Genomic DNA, 19,930 nt, shown 5'->3' on the forward strand with positions numbered 1-19,930 from the left:
TAAGGGAGGAATGCTATGTGAGAGTGGGGGTGGGGGAAGATGGGAGGGAGGGAGAGAAGGAGGGAGGGAAAGATAGAGACAAAACTGGGTTCTTATGTAAAATAAGAAAAAAAAAATACATAAAATAAAAGAAAATGTAGACAAGTTATTTCACCACTGTGAAAAACACATGCTTCTAAAGTCACACTGTTTTAACTTTTCAACTGTACTTCAACTGTTTTTAACTTTTTCAAACTGTACTTGGAAGAAGCTACAGGACTCCAGGCTTGTGTGACAATTTATTAAGACAGATACCACACACACACACACACACACACACACACACACACACACACAAAAGGACCTGAATTCAAATCTCCAACACCCATGTTAAAATTAATTAATCCCAGCACAGGAAGGGGGCAGGTAAATCAACCAGCCTTTGCCAAATTGCTGAGCTACAGGTTCAATGAGAGGTATGTCTCAGAAGAATATGAAGAATAAGGTGGAGAGTGGGCAGTTGAAGAAGGTACTTGATATCAGCCTCTGGTCTCCACATACATACACACCTATACATACACACAGACACACAGACACACAGACTCACAGACTCACACAGACACACAGACACACACACACACACACACACACACACTACCACCACCACCACCACACAAAATGTGAAGGAGGAAAGGAAAGATGGAGAAAGAGAGGGTAATGACCCTTACATTCTTATAGAGACTATGGCCATAGAAGGGGAAAAAATCCTAAAAGACACAGATAACATTGGAAAAGGATAAACTGCAAGAACAGTGTAAGATGAACAGTGATTGGTGCATTGGGTACCCCTCCCAGGAAGTCTTTCTTCCAAGTTCTTCGGGCATTTGCTGCAGTTCTCATCCTACAAATCATGTTAGACATGATCTTTCCAGAGAGAATATGCCTAACCCCTCTGTCCAGAAAAACACTCTCTCTTTTTAATTTGCAGACAAACCACAATCCTGCTTATCATTCTCATGCAAACAACAATGTGTAATTATTTCATTTGTTTGTCCTTTTTCTTCTGCTACTAGAACAAAAACTCAATTAAGGGAAATATTTCTCTACATTGTGTCAACTGCTCATCTACTAGCCTAATTCAGTATTTGTACATACTGAACATTACAAATATTTGTTTACTAGATTAACAAAGGATAGACTTTACATTCCAATCTCAGTTGATGCTTTATTAAGGAAAAGATTCAGTAAGTTAGCCCAAATTGACAAAACTACAAGCCTTGTACATTTCTGTATATGAGCTGTTTGGAGAGAATTGCCACAATCCCAAGAACCTGGTTGAGTGGGGACATGGAAGAGGGTGAACAGTGGAAGCTCCTATGAGGGAGAACAGGGAACCGCACAGAGAGTGTGAACATTCAGGGGAAACAGAAGTCCACAGCACTTGAATAGCCAAAGCTATAAGATCCTGAAATCGACGAAGTACTCCAGGTCCCTGCTTCCTGGATTATCTTCATTTCCATTAGCCGTGTGTTTTTTTAGTATAGCTCAGGTCTTTATTCTCTTTGAATTCATTAAGCTGTTTCTTTACGGCTTCTTTAAATTCCTTTAATTCTTTGATGAATTTTGTGGGTTTTTTTTCTTTTAAATGCTGTGGTTCATCTGGGTAATTTTTGTTGGCGGATATTTTCATAGGAATGGCAGAACTTTGTGAGGAAATAATTCTTTGATCATATTTTTGTACTTTTGTGATGAGATCTGGGCATGTGACCTTACTCTCTTAATATTGTATCTTATATGGACAGAGCAGGTTGGGGCAAAAAAGGTTGTGTGTGAATCAAGTTAGAACTAGAGGTTGAGTATGCCTTAGGTGTGATGATGTTAGGTAGATATGGGGGAATGAGCTGGTATACAGGAAAATTTGAAGAAAATTGAATGTAAGTGAGGGTGTGAGTTCCTAATTAATTACTGAAATCTATCAATGTGCACATTGGACAAAGCTACACACTCAGATTGAATATGATCTTTATATTTGATATAGCCATGTTCTATGAAACTATCGCAAACACTCGATTATTGTTCCTATGGAAAAGTAAGTTAGGTTCCTATGAAATTTTCTTCACATTGTTTCTAACAACTGATCATCCCACAACCTGGTTTCATTCATATTTCTGTTTAAAATGTCCAGTTTGTGCATCATTCACACTGAGTACACAACTCACAGCTTTAGAACTAAAGGCTGCCCAGTGAAACACATTAACACTTTCTCATGAAGCATTATCATTATAATCAATAAAATACTGCCAAACTGAATCGAAGAATACATCTGAGAAATCATCCACCATGACCAAGTAGGCTTCATCCCTGGGTTGCTGGGATGGTTTAACATACAGAAATCTATCAACGTAATCCACCATATAAACAAACTGAAAAAGAAAAACCATATGATCATCTCCCTAGATGACAAAAAAGCCTTCAACAAAATTTAACACCCTTTTGTGATAAATGTCATGGAGAGATCAGTGATAACAGGAACATACCTAAACATAATAAGAGCAATATACAGTAAACCAATAGCCAACATCAAACTGAATGGAGAGAAGCTTAAGGCAATTCCTCTAAAATCAGGAACAAGACAAGGCTGCCCATTCTCTCCATATCTCTTCAATATTGTACTTGAAGTTTTAAATAAAGCAATAAGACAACAAAAGGAGATCAAGGGGATACAAATTGGAAAGGAAGAAGTCAAACTGTCTCTATTTGCAGATGATATGATAGTTTACATATGTGATCCAAAAAACTCTACCAGGGAACTCCTACAGCTGAAAAACACCTTCAGCAAACTAGCAGGATACAAGATAAACTCAAAAAATCAGTTGTCCAACTTTGTTCAGATAACAAAGGGGCTGAGAAAGAAATCAGAGAAGCATCACCCTTTATAATAGCCACAAACAACATTAAGTATCTTGCGGTGATGCTTACCAAACAAGCGAAAGACCTATATATTAAGAACTTTGTGTCTTTAAAGAAAGAAATTAAAGAAGATGCCAGAAAATGGAAAGATCTCCCATGCTCTTGGATAGGTAGGATAAACATAGTCAAAATAGAAATCTTGCCAAAAGCAATCTACAGATTCAATATAATCCCCATTAAAATCCCAGCACAATTCTTCACTATTATTGAAAGGATAATACTCAACTTTATATGGAAAAACAAAAGACCCAAGATAGCCAAAACAACTCTGTACAATAAAAGAACTTCAGGAGGCATCACCATCCCTGACTTTAAGCTCTACTACAGAGCTATAGTCCTGAAAACAGCCTGGTATTGGCACAAAAATAGACAGGTAGACCAATGGAATCAAATTGAAAATCCTGATATTAACCCACACACCTATGAACACCTGATCTTTGACAACACAGCTAAAAGTATACAATGGGAGGAGGAAAATATCTTCAACACATGGTGCTGGCACAATTAGATGGTGGTGTGTAGAAGACAGCAGATAGACCCATATCTATTGCCACACAAAACTCAAGTCCAAATGGATCAAAGACCTCAACGTAAATCCAGCCACACTGAACCTCTTAGAAGAGAAAGTAAGAGGTACCCTTGAACAAATTGGTATAAGAGAATGCTTCCTGAACATAACTCCAGTAGCACAGACATTGAGATCGACAATTAATAAATGGGACCCCCTCAAACTTAGAAGCTTCTAAGGACACAGTTGACAAGATCAAATGGCATCCCACAGACTGGGAAAATATTTGCACCAATCCTACATCTGACAAAGGGCTGATCTCCATAATATACAAAGAATTCAAGAAACTAGTCAACAAAACACCAAATAACCCTATTTTAAAAATGGGGTACAGAATTGAAGAGAGAGTTCTCAATAGAGGAAATCAAAAAAGGCTGAAAGACACATAAGAAAGTGCTCAACACCCTTAGATCTCAGGGAAATGCAAATCAAAACAACTTTGAGATACCATCGTACTCCTGCAAGAATGGCTAAATTAGAAACACCAATGATAACTTATGCTGGAGAAGATGTGGTGAAAGAGGAACACTCCTCCACTGCTGATGGGAGTGCAAACTTGTACAGCCATTTTGGATATCAGTATAGCGGTTCCTGGTGAAAAGGGGAATTAGTTTACCCAGGACTCTTAGGTATATACCCAAATGATCCACATCCATGCATGCTCAACTATGTTCATAGCAGCATTATTCGTAATATCAAGAACCTGGAAGCAACCTAGATGCCCCTCAACTGAAGAATGGATAATGATGTAGCACATCTACACAATGGAATGCTAGTCTGTGGAAAGAAACAAGGAATCTTGAAATTCACAGGCAAGTGGATGGAACTTGAAGAAACCATCCTGAATCAGAGAACTCAGTCACAAAAAGAACATGGTATGTACTCATTCATATATGAATTTTAGCCATAGAGCAAAGGATCACCAGGTTTAATTCATACGGCCAGAGGAACTAGGATACAAGGTGGATTCTAAGAGATTCATATAAAGTCCCTCACAGAGGGGGAAGGGACAAGTTTTCCAGAGCACATGGGAAGTGGGGGGGGCAGTGAGGGGAAAGAACTAGGAGAAAAAGATGGGGAGGAGATGAAAGCACGTGGGACTAGGAAGATTGAGTCAGGGTAGGAATAGAAGATGAGAGAGAGAGAAAGAGAGAGAGAGAGAGAGAGAGAGAGAGAGAGAGAGAGAGAGAGAGAGAGAGAACATAAAACATAAAAGAGGGAGCCATTATTGGTTGAAGAGAAAACTGAACCTAAAGAAAAGTCTAGAGACCTATAAGACTGATTCCAACTAACAATTTGAGCTTCCGTGTAAAGGCTACCATAAATGTCCTTCCCTGATAATGAGATCAACAACTAACTTATCCACCATCATGGAGCCCTCATCTAGTACCTGTTGGAAACAGAAGCAAACACCCACAACTAAACACTGAGTCAAACTAGAATCCAGATGCAGAGAGAGAGGACAAGACCAGGTTGCTGAAACATATAGAGACAGTTGATTTGAACAAGGAGGAGCTAATGAGCCCCCAGACTGATAGCTTGGAAACTAGCATGGGACTGACTCAGACCCCCCTGAACATGGGCCTCAGCTAGAAGGACTGAGCAGTCTAAGGGACCTCAGACAGTGGAACCAGCATGTATTCCTGGTACAAAAAAGGACCTTGCAGGCATATCCTCCATGGAGGGATACTCCCTTAACCTAGAGACAGGAGAGAAGTCCTAGTCCCTACTTCAAATGACTTGATAGACTTAGATGACCCCTCCTGGATGGCATAACCAGTAGGGGGGATGGGAGGGAGGGTGGTCAGGGTGCATGTGAGGGGGAGAGAGGGAAAGAGGGAGGGAAGAAGAAAGGGAGAGAGGACTAGGATAGATATGTAAAATAAAAAAAATCATTATGATTCATTACTTCAGTACTTCAGCATTATGGCTAAGTATCATTTAAAAGTTACCTGCAAATCTGTAAAATATGAGGCACTAAAGAGATTGCCCCTCAAAAAAAACGTGTTTGTTTACAGCATAAGATCTGAAGTAAGCATCATGTTGGCTTATTCAACCTCAACCAGGAATGCACACATTTTATGATACATATTTTTCTGCTTATTTGTATATGTGCAATTTCATGTAATATATGCATGTGTGAATACATTCATATCCAATGACTACAAAAACACCTCTGCTATTGAACTGGGGTTTACAAATACATTTCAGTGTGTAGATGAATTAGTAAACAGAAATTCATGAATAATGAGGATTGAATGTGTGTGTTTCTATACTATATGAATTGTATGCAGAATTAAAAATCATCCACAGAAATGAAATCTGCAGGGCCAATGCTTACTTTATCCTATTTGTTATCACATAAAAGTAGCTTGGAAGTGTGATTGAAGTGATTAAAATGAATTAAAGAATAGAAATCTACATGTTTTTATCTTTAATCATGGTCTTTGAAATCTTGGCTGGAGGCTTTTTCAGTGAAATCTGGCTTCTACTGCTTCATGTTCTACTAAAATTTAAAAGACTGTTGCAATGTTTAATGTTAAACTCTGTCCTTGGCAAGAATATAGAGCATTAAAAAAATATAACAGGCTCACCAGCCATTCTAAGAGATAGAAGTCATTAATATTTGGCTGTGTCTCTTCCCAGCTCTTCTTAATGCACTTTATATACAGGTGTGTAAACCTCTTTAAAACTAAAGTTGCAATCATATCCTTTCCTTTCTGCTTTCATTGTTTCTATGAGTTTGATTTCAGCATCCCTCTCATTGTATTTCAACTTGTGCTTCCTCTGCTTTCCTTGCCCTTCTGAAAATGCACTCAAGGCCTGTGGCTGCCTTAGCAGAATAAATAAATGCATAGGAGGGCCTCTACTGGGCAGACTAATATTACTGCTTGACTTTTTTTTTCTTTCCATAAGAACTCCTCACTTAGCTAAAGAATCACTTCCAAAAACACATGAAGGCTCACACTAATACAGATTGCAGCCTATAGTATAATTGACCTTTGAGTAAGTGTGTATATTCCATAGCAATTCAGCTCAATCAAATGTCCCAGAAAATAGGCACACAACTTCAATACCCATTTTAAAATGTGCATTTTAGTAACTCTCCAGAAGCCAGAAAGTTGAAACTCCAAGTTCAATCTGTCCTGACATTATTGTTTTCAGAACAATCAGAGCTAATGTGGACATTTCTGTCTTTGTGAATTACAAGAGGCTCCTCTGGATGGAAGAAAGAAGCAATTTCCACTCTTTTGTTCTCTTAGGTGCTTCATGATTATCTTACAACAAGCAATTACTAAGCAAACTTAATCATCTAAATATGTACATATAATGCTATCATGATAGAATTCTCAGAGAGCCTCAACTGATACCAAAATTATCCAATTTTTCTGTTTGATTATTTTATTCTTTGCCGTAAGAAAAAAATTATAATCCTCAAATCAAACACATCAAGACAGTTACAAATCATTATATGGAAAAAATTATGTGAATTGCTTCCATTTCTTAAAATAACATAATATACATTTAATTTGTTATGTAAAAAGAATCAATTAACCAACTCATAAAGAAGTACCATAAAAAGAAAATTTAACAGTGTTAGACACAGACATGGGCTAGAGTTCTTAAATTACCATATAGTCATTAGTTAATTACTAAAAAGTAAGCTAGATTTAGATTTTAAGCCCAGAATGCAGCCCGAAGTTCATCATTAAAATATTAAAGTTAAACAGTTGTTTTTAACTTTGAATTAAAGTAAGCATTATTTCTCACTCACTAAACAAACAAAAATCCTATTCCTTTTCCATTTGAAAGGAATTCTTCTTACTGTGAACAAGCCCTAGAACTGGATCAATATAGAATGAGTTTACAATCAGCCTGATAATCTGTCAGTTGGCAAACCAGGAAGGAAGGTGCTGTGCTTCTTTCGGCAGCTGTCTCCTTCCTCTGGAGCTGCCTTCACCTCTCTGGCTCCTTGCAGCTGTTCCAAACACATATTTGCTCCTTGCCATGGGAGCAAATCAACACACAGAAGGGATGGTTGTGAAGCCACCACTTCTCAAACGATCAACAAGTTATACAGACACCTCCATGGATGCTAAGTCAACTTGAGATGTGCTGCCTTAGGGGATCTTTTGTTCCCTTAGGAAACTGCAGAGGAGTACATACTGTCACTGCTGTGAACCACCATATTTAAGGTCTGTGGGGACTTATCAGATATGGCACATTTTACCCACATCATTTCATTCTATTCACACAAAAACTAAACAAGATAATCTTTAATTGAGTGAACCTTGAAAAGTCTAACTAAACTTTATAAGCTTTAAATTCTCTGTATGAAATGGAAGTTGATTGGTTAAGTATAAACTAAAAGCCTAGGGTGAAGACTTTACCAGATGACATGTAAAAAGCTGGAATATTGCAAATACAAAGCCATATTATTATTTCTGACTGACCCTACATCCTTCCAGTTACTAGACAGAACTTTCTGGTTGTAGTGACTTGACAGAGCAGTAGCTTCCACCATCATCCCAATAGCTAAGAATGTCATCAAATAACATCTAAAAACCTATAGAAAATATTTCCCCACTTTGTTATAGTCTCAGTACCTGCAGTCCCCACCAATGTGTGTGGTAAATGCCTTAATTTATCATTTTCTTTTGTTCTGTAACTATCAAAAGTCCACAAACCAATGTGTTCGAACACATCAATTGAAGTTACTTGGATCCGTGTTCACTGGCCATAGTCACTCATATAAGTGGCTCAGAATAAATTCCTTTCTATTCCCTTTGAGATAAAAGGTGTGTTTTGCATCAGCATAAGCCAATTAGGTAGTCCTGAGGCAGATAGAGTCCAAATATGGGCCTATGCCTCCTATTCTCAGCCTCAAAGTCAAACATATCTTTTTTCATACACATTCACCAAACTGACATCGAGTATAATAAACTCAGATCTATATCTGAAACAGAGCGATTGCTTTCTTGATTGGGATGTTGATGGAGCTAAAAGTGAAAACGTGGATATATCAAAACATGGCTCCTGTGGGGCATTCCTGAAGTGTCACAAATGTTTATTCTATGACTATAGCTAGTAAACTTGAGCCATGTGCCATTGCCATGCTGTGGGCCAGAAACACAGCTCCACACTGCCATCTGCAGCAGCCTGGGTTCTTTTAAGTAACTTCATGATGGTGAGCCTGGAATTCTTGATTTCACTCCAAGAAAAACATTCAAAGGAGTAATATGGAAACATAAGATAATAGAAGCTTCCTAAAATGTATTCATGTACGAAGGCATCCTAAATGAAATCACTAAATTATGAGGTAGACAGAGTTTCAACTGGAATCTCTCATCATCAAATGAAGCTTCCAGTACCAGGAATAGGTTACATATAACCAACTTGTTGACCAAGGGGGTTACAAGGGATCCTCCCCCAAAGACCTCAGCTCCAATGATATTAGTTGTTCTCCACAAACTGACAATAAAACCCTATTGCTGAAGAAAATACCTACACAACTCATTGAACTAGGAGAAGTTGAGCTGGTGCCTACATAAAGGTTTTACCACTATGGATTAGTGTCCATGGTTCTTGAAGGAACTCTGTAGATTATGAAAAAGGAGAAAGGTAAACACCTGCCCAACTACAACACTTATATCTACAGTGCTGACCTGCCCACAAGACACACTGGCTGGCACAGTAGTGGCACAAAGTTTGTAGAAGTAACCAGTCAAGATCTGATTTCATTCAAGGCCTACATCTTGAGATAGAATCTCTGCCCAACACTGCTTCTGGGGCCAAGAACTTGTCATTAGATAGCCAAGGCACTGAGGGGAACACCAAACACTATTGTTCTGCTATAAGAACATAGCCATAAAATGACTCCTAATGACACTCTGCCTTACTCACAGATCAGTGTCTTGCTCAACCATCTTCACAGAGGCTTCCTTCTCCAGAAAAAGACCCACAGCCAGACAGTATTCAGAGACTAAGATTCCTTGGAACACTCAGAGCCCAAACTGGGATTTAGCCCTAAATAGACATTTAGAACCCTAAAGGCTTCTCCATCAAAGCCTTTCCCTTAAAGTTCAGGGAACTCTTTACTGAGGAGGAGGCAGAAATAGTGTAAAACACAGAGAGAATAGAGAACACCAAGGAAACAAGACCGTCTAAGAACAACAGGACTGATGCATGTATGAACTCAGAGACTATGACAGCATGTATAGCGCCTGCACAGGTATGCACCAGATAGGTTCCCATAGCTGAGAGGAGAAGTAGACATGTGTCTCTTTCCCTAACCCACAAACAACCTCCAATTGTTAACCACTTGCAAATAAAAAAATAGTTTTCTTCAATGGAGTCTCACTGGGGGAAAAAAACCACTCCTAAGGGTAGGCCTCATGCCCAGCAGTAAATGGCCAACACAAAATGAACTCAATGGCATATTTGGAGGTTCTTTATATGGCAGGGATTTTTAAAAAAATGTTACACGTAATTTGTGTGTATATTATGACTTACAATTTGTGTTTTTTTTTTAAATGGAATTTCTGTGTATTTAATGAATGTGTCTCTGTATTTCTGGTGCCCCCCCCACTTGGATCTTTTCCTTCATTTAGAGTGTTTTGTCACTTTTAATTTGTTTGCTTTTGCTTTACCTTATTTTATTATTCCTCAGATGCCTATTTGTTTTCCAAGAAGAGAGGCAAAAAGGATGCAGATCTGGAGAGGACTGGAAGCATTGAGGAAGAGGAAGGAGTTGGTAGAGGGGACACTGTAATCAGATGAATTCTATGAAAAAAAATCTATTTTCAATAAAAGAAAACAAAACAAAAGGGAACTTCAAGACAAGGGTGAGGCAGAGTTTGAGCTACCAAGAAGATTTTGATAAGACTCTAAGCACAGACCTTAGCAATAGGAGGGATGAAGCACTCTGAAGACAAAGACAGTGTGGGTGTGGTCTTCTCAAAGGGAAGACAGTCAAACGTATGTGTCTTATCAGTAGCTAATTTTGGTGGCTCTCAAGTTATTCCTCAAAGGGTCGCTCACAAGCTTGTTCCATGAAGATTATAAGGTAGCTGCCAACATGCCCTGTACAGCATTACAATCTGATACCTTAAAGCTGTGGGTCACTCAGGCTCCACAAGGAAGTTAAGACATGTCTTTTACTGTAAATGGGGTTTCCTATGAGAGTCCTAGAAAATTACAGGTTTGCAGCTGGGAAAGGAAAAAGGTCAAATATGCTTCGAACTTAAGTGTGGTTCATTGTCATTTTAACATTCTTATTTGAAATACTTTCTTACGAAAGGGCATTGTCTCTGTAGGCAACTTTTACAGTAAGTGTTATTAATTATGCTGGATTCTTGACTCTCAGCTGGTGAGGGGCTTCAGTCAGACTCTGGAATGGAAAACTCCTTTTTCTTCCCATGTCCCACAATTGACCCTGTCTTTCTAACCTACTTCATCATATCAACAGGTTAAAAACACAACAAAATATTTGAAATCAGAATCTTCACCATGTTAGCTTCTACACAAAATATAGCTACGATGGCTGGTCACAGAGACTGTCAATGTGAAAATGGCCCGAGATTATGGTAGTTGATTTCTTGTTGTTTAGGGTCCTCTAGAGTTCTTTGTATAGTCTACTAGACATTAATTCTCTTTCAGGTGGATAGCAAATATTTTTTCTCATTCTATAGATTAGATTGTTTCTTTAATCAATTAACTATTTTGATTACCCTTTTAATTCCACAAGTTTTCATTTGTCAACTATTGCCATTATTTTCTGAGTGACCAGAGCACCATTAGGAAAGGTCTTGCCTATGTCTCAACCTTGAAATGTATAAATGTATTCTCCAACTTACTTTATCCTCCTAAAAGTTGCAGAGCCTCACATATTTCCATCACCATCTCTGGGATCACAGATTTTATTTTTTTACTTTTTAATAAAATTTATTTTACATATCGATCCCAGTTACCTCTCCCTCCCATCTTCCCATGCCCCCTGACATCCCCTCCCATCCCATTCCTCACCCACTCCACAAAGAGGGTGAAGCCTTCCAGGAGGGATCATCAAAATCCTGTCTCTAGGCTAAGGGAGTATCCCTCCATGGGGAATGGGCTCCCAAAGTCCTTTAGTGCACCAGGGAGACATCCTGGTTTCACTGTCAGAGGTCCAATAGACTGCCTAGGACTTCTAACTGAGACCCACATTTAGGGGGTCTGGGTCAGTCCTATGCTGGTTTCCTAGCTATCAGTCTAGGGTCCATGAGCTTCCCCTTGTTTAGGTCAGCTGTCTCTGTAGGTTTCTGTAGCCTGGTCTTGACCCCTTTGCTCATCACTCCTCCCTCTCTGTAACTGGATTCCAGGAGTTCAGCTCTGTGTTTAGCTGTGGGTGTCTGCTTCTGTTTCCATCAGCTACTAGATGAAGGCTCCAGGATGGCATATAAGGTAATCATCAATCTCATTATTATTTGTTCCCCAAAAGAGTCTCACATCTTATAGCAATATCTTCAATTATATTTAGTTGATTTTTGTTCAGGGTGAAAGTCAAACAGGAAAGAAGGCTTAACTCATGGCTATTGTAATAGGGCAGAAAGTCCCAAGCTTATTCATCAAATGAAGGGAAGAAGGAGGATTTGTTAATCCTTGGGTAAGAGGCATTTGCTAATTGGTTTTTCCTAAAAGGAAAACAAATTTTTTTGTGCCATTTTAACAGGTTACAACTTGGAGCAAGGTTCCTAAGGAAGCTGTCTCCATGGACTTTTTTTAGAAAGACTGGGTGGACAAGCCTACAAGAACCTTTTTAAAAATTCTACAAACATCCCCCAAAGAAAGAATTTACAAATAATGTACTCAATTAAATGATCTGGGAAAGAAAGCATGGCTTTCCTTGATCAACCTAAGGACATTTAGGCTGCCTTGGCCTGGGTAGTAATCATGAGGGAGGGATGCTTGCTATGTGCCTGCCATCTTTTTAGTCATTTCCATAGCAGGCAGGTCTAACGAGCAAGTGGAGACAGACTCTGAACAAGGCATTTCATGTAAGAATGTGAACTATTTGAGACTCTCTAGTTTGTTATTGCTGTCAAATAGGGTCCCCTCCCCTCCAAAGACTCTTCCTAAGAGCTTGGTCCCCACTGTGAATCCCTGACCAGTGACTGGAGTCTGGGCAGTTTGGTGATTAGTATGGGTAGTTGGGGGTTCCTGTCACTTCCTCTCTGGACAGAAATTGTTGTAAAAGAACAAGATTGGCTCTTCCATGATTTATCTTTACCACCTTGTCCCTTAAAATGATATTTCCCTCCTTTACATGTTCCTACCATAATAGTATCTTCCTCCTTCCCAAGCTCACTAGTGTAGTTTCATACCCTGAGGCTCCAATGGCTGTCAGCTACAAATACTCCTTTACTTTATATATTATGTTTTGTTCTAACAAGGAAAAGTGTATTAATGCAGTTATACTTCTGTGAAGATCCTTAAATCACTTAACTATACAGCACATTGGCATTAAATTTATATTAAAACATATATTTTGGTGGCTTTGTATAATTTTATAATGATATTCATAGAAATATTTTTTCAAAAGCATCAAATGTTAATCATAGATACATAAAGCATGTCTTAAATAAGCCATGTAAATAATTAAGCAACATTTTTAGGCATTCTTTTTTAAATTGACCCATCTATTAAATGTCTCTTACTATGAAAGAATGTTGATTTATGACAATATTTAGCATGGCATGTAAGCCCCATCTTATTATATTTCAGTTAAGAAAATCTTCTAATTTTCTGAACTGTGTTGACTAGAAGTCTCCTGTGGAGACAGTCTTGTCAGTTGGTTTATTAGTTAATTAAATGTCATTTTATACCTTATTTTCTAAATTCCAGGCATCCAAAAGAGCTCACTCTTAAGATTTCCCTGCTATCAGGTGTCTGCATAATTAATCTCATCTTAGAATGCTTGTTACCCAGTGCACAATAGAGCAGGACAATTAATTTGGACCACATGCAATTATGTTGAAAGGTCGCTGCTACCCATGATAAAACTCTGTTCAAAATGTACAGGGAGGCAGTACTATGGCCATCCAGAGGAAGTTTTAGGGGCAGAAAATCTCCAAGTGCAATTAAATGGGCTATAAAGTAATCACTTGCAATTTTTCATTTTTAAAACAGGAGTCATTTTTATTGTTGTGCAAAAGGAACACTTTCTTTTTTAAAATTTTTTTTCTAACTTTCTTTTAAATTTTTTGCTCTTATTCTAGTTCCTTCTCCCTCTCTCTCTCCCTCCCTCTTCTAAGACCAATCAACTTTGGGAGATTTACTTCAAGAGGTACCAAATTCCCACCCTAACACAGAAAGCATACTATTTGGCTGGAAACTTTTATGTGGGTTTCAAGTTTCAAGGCTCTTCCGTGGAGTAATTGTTACAAAGCCCTCAACACAGTTAATAAGAAAAATGCTGGCTTTATCCATCCTGGGTAGTCTGAGCTTTATAGCCATAAAAGATACAGTTAGAAGTGTAGAAGTGCATAAAGAATCCCCAGTATCCAAATGTCCATGAATTGCTAATCCTTCAACAATATTATGTTTGCCTGCTAAATGCAAATTTCTGAAGTAGATTTCACCCTGGAGGAAGCTTCAAAGATACCTTTGTCACTATTAAAGATATGTGTATATTTTACAATGCTGGGTGGGTTGATAAAACGCCCATGGTTTCCTTCATTTGGGGAAGATGTTTTTCAGATAAAAGAAAAGAAATGGTGGAAGGACTTAAAGGCAGAAAAGCTGAAGAATGAGCAACAAAACACTTTTATATGTAATATTACAACATACACGGGGAGTAAGCATGAAGAAATGTCTGCATCATGAGCACCACACTGCCTTTATTTATTCTAAGATAACAAAAAGACAATGAACCTGGATTATTTATACAGGTATTGAGCAATCAAGCATGCATTCAGCAAGTACCTACCATGTGATATAGTCATGACTATGTGGTTGAGGCATGATCATTCAGTCCCTTCAGAACGGAAATACTGAGCCCACGTGCACACCTGATAAAGGTTTGCACAGTGAATAGTATGATATTGGTTTTAATCTTCATCCAACATTTTTACTAGCTCTGTGACCTTGGGCAAGCTCCTTGAGTTTTTTGGGACCTGATTTGCACATCCTTAAAAGGATTCTTTGAATGCTAGTAACAAGCAGGTACTCTGAAGCTCCAACCAGCTTCAGAAAAGGGGGTTTCCTCATCTAAGCCATCCTGGAGAAGACTGAGATTCTCAGACCAAGTTCCTCCAGATTTTGGAATTCATAAACACATCTCCTTCAAAGCTGCTATATTTGCATCAAAAAAATTGCATTCCTCTTTGTTTCTGACTCCTATATTTTAAAGCTCCTATTTTGCCAAATTAAAGAGAAGATTGTCTTTTTTATCAATCACATTTTTTTTCCTCAACAGGGTTTCTCTGTATTGCCCTGGCTATCCTAGAACATGCTCTAGCAATTTGAATATTAAAAAGACTTTGTGCAAGTAATCTGAATCCACTCTTAGTAAGTCATGAAATCCTTGGAGCAGGAAACTTTGATACTTTTATTCACTTAAGCTCTCTATCATTTACCAGGTAGCACCTAAATAAGTACTTGGAATTGTGTGGCACCCATGTGCATGCGGAGAATTCAACCACATCAACCCCCACGTAGAAGTCTCTAGAAGACTTCCTATTTCCTACATTACAATGTCTAATCTCATGAGCACATTGAGTGCTCTTGGGACTTTTTCTGACTGTCTGCCTTACTAGTCTCTTCAGTTGCACTGTTTGACTGGCATTTTTACATAGATTGGAGTTTCTTCATCCTCATCTTATTTTGAATTCACGTCTTTATCTTACATGTAATGTCCCTATTTCTTTTTATTTTTGTGATGATATTCTTGCCTGCTTGCTTGCTTCCTTCCTTCCTTCCTTTCTTCCTGTCTTTCTTCCCTTCTTCCTTTGTTTATCTGTAAACCAGACTGTTTTAGTATCATTTTGCAGCCAGATTGACCTCAAATTTATAGCAGTCTTTCTACCTCAGCCTCCTAAATGCTAAATGCTTGAACTATAACCATGAATCATCATGCCCAGCAATTTTCCAACTCAAAAGTTCTCTTTCCTTTGTAGACTCAGTTTAGAATCTATTTAAAACAGGATTATCCAAGCTACCAATTCAGAAATTGTGTGAATAGGAATATTTAAGACCTAAAATGTCCAATGTCTGAAATAAAATGACAAATGCTTATTTACTATCTCATATAGTGTTTTGTTTTCAGGACTTGGTTAATGGGTCAGGTTTCTCAGTTGCAGTGCAGTAGGATCATATGGAGCTATGGATAGCTTTCAATCAAGGCCTGCTGCATCCAGACTGGGGAAAGCAAGGATTTGGGGCTTACTGCTGCTCTCCTTCCACAGTGTTCCTATGGGATTCCCTAAAAGAAACATTGGGGCATCAGCAATACAGCTAAATGTTTGTGAGCATGAGTGTCTTTTTTTATTCAAATGTCAGGAATAAAGTTATTTGGAATATACCCTATTTGATAAATCCCAGACTATACTTAGTTGCCTTCTGTGGACTAACTCATGTCCTGCTCCCAGCTGCACTCTAGGAGGTCCTGTAAGCACCATCTCAAGGAAAATACCTCCTCTTGCAGGCTGGGCTACACAGAGAAACCACTGAGGCAAGAGAGTGACTGAAGGGATCAGGAAGGGGCCTGGAAAATGGCATTGCTGTGAAATACACTTCTCTAAGTATTTCCTGGGATACTTTCATATGCCTGGAAGACCATCTCTGCTTCATCCACTTGCAAGTGCTTACACAATTTTCAATCAAATATAGAGAAAAAAATTTACATCTACTCTCAGAGTCTCCCTAAACATGTTTTATCTTTTTCTTCTCTTAACTGCTACTATTTCTCAGACCCAGTTCTACCCACTGTCATGCTTCTCACAAGGTCTTAATTGTATATAAATTGCACACATCCACACATCTGTTTGCATGACTTACTTCTCTTGTCTTTTCCAGAATTGATTCTTCTTCTTAGCATGTATTTATTTATCAGATGAATAATAGATAGCTGGAGGAATTAATTAAACAGTAAGACTTGGTTAGATACAATGCCATTTGATATTTACAAGCAGTAAATAGTTCCCCAGCTAAGTGTTGACTATTTTCTTAGAATAGTTTAGATTATTTTTCTCAGTTGTTCCCCACATGTTAATTTCTGTTAACTAACATTTCTGTTTTTCTACTTTTCTATGTTGTAGTTTTAAAAAAATTATCATTGTTGTTTAAGTTCGTGCTGAAATTTGTCACTAATTTAGTATACTAACTAACCTCAAGGAGAAAAAAGCAATGCCTCAACCCACTACTAGCTTGCCCATAAATATATTAAAAACAGGAATGGTGGTATAAGACTGCAGTCCCAGAAATCAGGAGGGGCAAGGCAAGGGATCACTGGGTATATAGCAAGACTCTGTCACAGAAGAAAAAAGTGGGAAGGAAGGAAGAAGAGAAGACACCAGAGCGAGAAGAGAGATGAAGAAAGCAGAGAGAGGAACAGATGGAGTAAGTTTGACTTTTCATGCCAATTGCCTCATTTAACAAGAAACATAGGGAATGACAGCTTCTTTTATTTATGTCAGTCTTCCTAAGTATGGAGAAAATTTAGCTTATTCCAAATGAAGACAGTGGAGTGGATGTCGCTGACACATGAATCCACCATATCAGAATTTCTTGGCTACCATAATCCTGTCCCAGCTGTTATAGTTTATTCCTTTATCCATGTAACATTTTAACAGAAAACAAATCCAAGTTATTGTAAACAGATATAAACCATCCAGTCCAAAATGGCTTGCATTAGCAGCTTCATCCTGCTGACAAGGCTTCTTTCAGGAATTTGTGAGCACTATTCTTGAGCATTTGATTTTTTTTTTTAACTTTACACAAATCTGGGCCCATCTGAAGTTTTAAAACTGTCAGGTCAAAATGTTGATTTAATTACATTCTAAAATGTAAGATATGGAAATAGCAGTTTAACTAGGTAAGTAATGGGGAAAGGGGTGGGTGACTGTTGCTTGATTTTAATGTTTTGTCAGTACCAGTGGTCTCAATATCTGTGTGAGGAGGGAGCTGTGGATATTGAAGAATAAATTGAATGGATATTTGGAGAAGAAATTTTAACCGGAGGAGAGTGAGAGCTTTCAAGTGAATTACAAGTTTATATATACATTTCCCAGATGACTCTAAATTCTTTATTCGAACTGAGATGGGTTGGATAAATATATTACAGTCCCCTTAGCCTGAAATGAACAAGTAACAGAACAGAAAGGTATGAAATTCAGACAATATGTGAAGAACAAATACACGCTAGGAACATCTTGCAATACCCAGGTCCCTAAAGCTGGAGCATCGATGGATAAACTTACCACTTGAAATTACTCTTATTCTTGCTGCTCTTCTCTCAGTAAGTGCTCAGCTAACAATGCTTTCTGGTTGAATCACAAAAAAAAGGATAGCAGACCTGATTTCAAGCCACAGGTAGAAACTCACAAACAACTGGAAAAATACAATATAACCGTCCATGCCAGGCAATGTTAAAAGGCAGTCACCAACATAATGGTGTATGCTTGTAGTAAGGATGTGCACCTGTGTATCATTTGCATCTTCCAAGCAGAGTTGGCTCACATTGAAAGCAGTTGTTTTTGCCCTTCTTGAGGTTTTCCTCATCACGCAGAGCAAAAGGATGAGTTTAAAATGAAACCAATAATGGATTAACCATCAGGTCAACCAGCCAAAAACAATAGTGCCCAGTGTTTCCTAGCTTAGAACCTTTATAATATTAGTGGCTTCCTTCCAGGTTTACAAGATGTACTGTTTATGTCCCTGGGTTATCAGAGGCTCTGGAAGGCAGTCCTTAAATATTTTCTAGAATTTATTTATTATATTATTATTTTAAATGATTTTAAATGATTTATTTTGGTGTTATATGTTGGTGCCTACAGAGATCAGAAGAGGTTGTTTGAAGTCCTGGAGCTGGAGCTACAGGTGTCTGCAAATCACACAAATGGGGCTAGGAACTGAATACAGATCCTCTGCAAAGGGTGCCTTTAACCACTGAGCTACTTTTTGAACTGTAACTAATCAGGATTTTTAGTATAAGTTGGAGCATAAAATATTAAAAATGGGGTGTGGAGTGCACTTACTAATCTCACACAAGACGTGGGTTCAATTCATAATGCCCTGTAACTCCAGTTCCAAGAGGTTCGATACCTGTAGTGAGGTAGTCCTTCTGTAGCACTGACCACGCCCATTGGGGGGTGGAGCTATGGGCGGAGGTGACCTGAGGAAGGAGGTCGGAGGGGGCCAGGAAGGCGCTCTTTTTCTGGCGTGACTCGGACAGGAGAGGATCGGGTTGAATTTCCTGGTGTTCATCTGTCTAGGTTGTAAGTTATTTCTCCCTGAATAAACATCTATTCGGCCTATTTGTTTATCCTGACCCTTATTTACCGCAATATCTGGTGTCAGAAGCGGAATTTACCTGGGTTTTGCCCCAGGCGGCAGAAGCCGCCCCCCCACCCCCACCTTCCCCAACGGGCAGGGTTTAACCAGGTGGACTCACCACAGCTTTGGGACATTTGCCTCTTCCTTACTGCAAAGGGAGATCTTTGCCGCTAAAGCAGACCTGAGAAGGCACTTACCGCTTAACATTTTTTGCCCATTTCCGCACGGGACTTTGCATTCGCGCAGAGCCTCTCGGCGGCACCCGCCTGGCGGCACCCACCCGGCGGCACCCGCCCGGCGGCACCCGCCCGGCTTGCACGCGTTTCGTCTTGTGTTACAAGTAACTCCAAAAGTCCCCTTTTAACAAAATTCTGCTTGCCATAGTTTGTTAAGAACTTTTTACAGGAACCGGGATCAGAGGAGCCTGGGCGGCTAGGCGCTATTTGATGACACACCTCCAGGCGTAGCTACCACAAGCGGAGATATACAACTAAAAGCATCAAAGTTCCAGGACAGCAGAATTACACCTAAGGTAATTGTAACATCCTTTGCAATTTAAGCTGATATAAAATCTGAGATAAATTGTTCTATAACTATGGCAGATAATTTTACTATGCAGAACTTTAGGAATTATTTTACTTCATATGTAGAAGGGATTTTAGCAGAAGAAACTTATGACTGGACCAATATATACTTTTATTTTGTAATAGCAATGGGTTTCATCATTAACATGATATTCTTAAAGAAATGGTTTGAGATTACAGCAAACAATAAGGAACTTGTACAAACCATGGGAGACTTAGTAACAAAGATTCGAAACATTGAAAATGATAGAATTCAAAGCATAGAGACAAGGATTCAAAACATTGAAAATGATGGAAT

Source organism: Phodopus roborovskii, unplaced genomic scaffold (assembly GCF_943737965.1).
Source record: "Phodopus roborovskii unplaced genomic scaffold, PHOROB, whole genome shotgun sequence".
NCBI classification, from domain to species: Eukaryota; Metazoa; Chordata; class Mammalia; order Rodentia; family Cricetidae; genus Phodopus; species Phodopus roborovskii.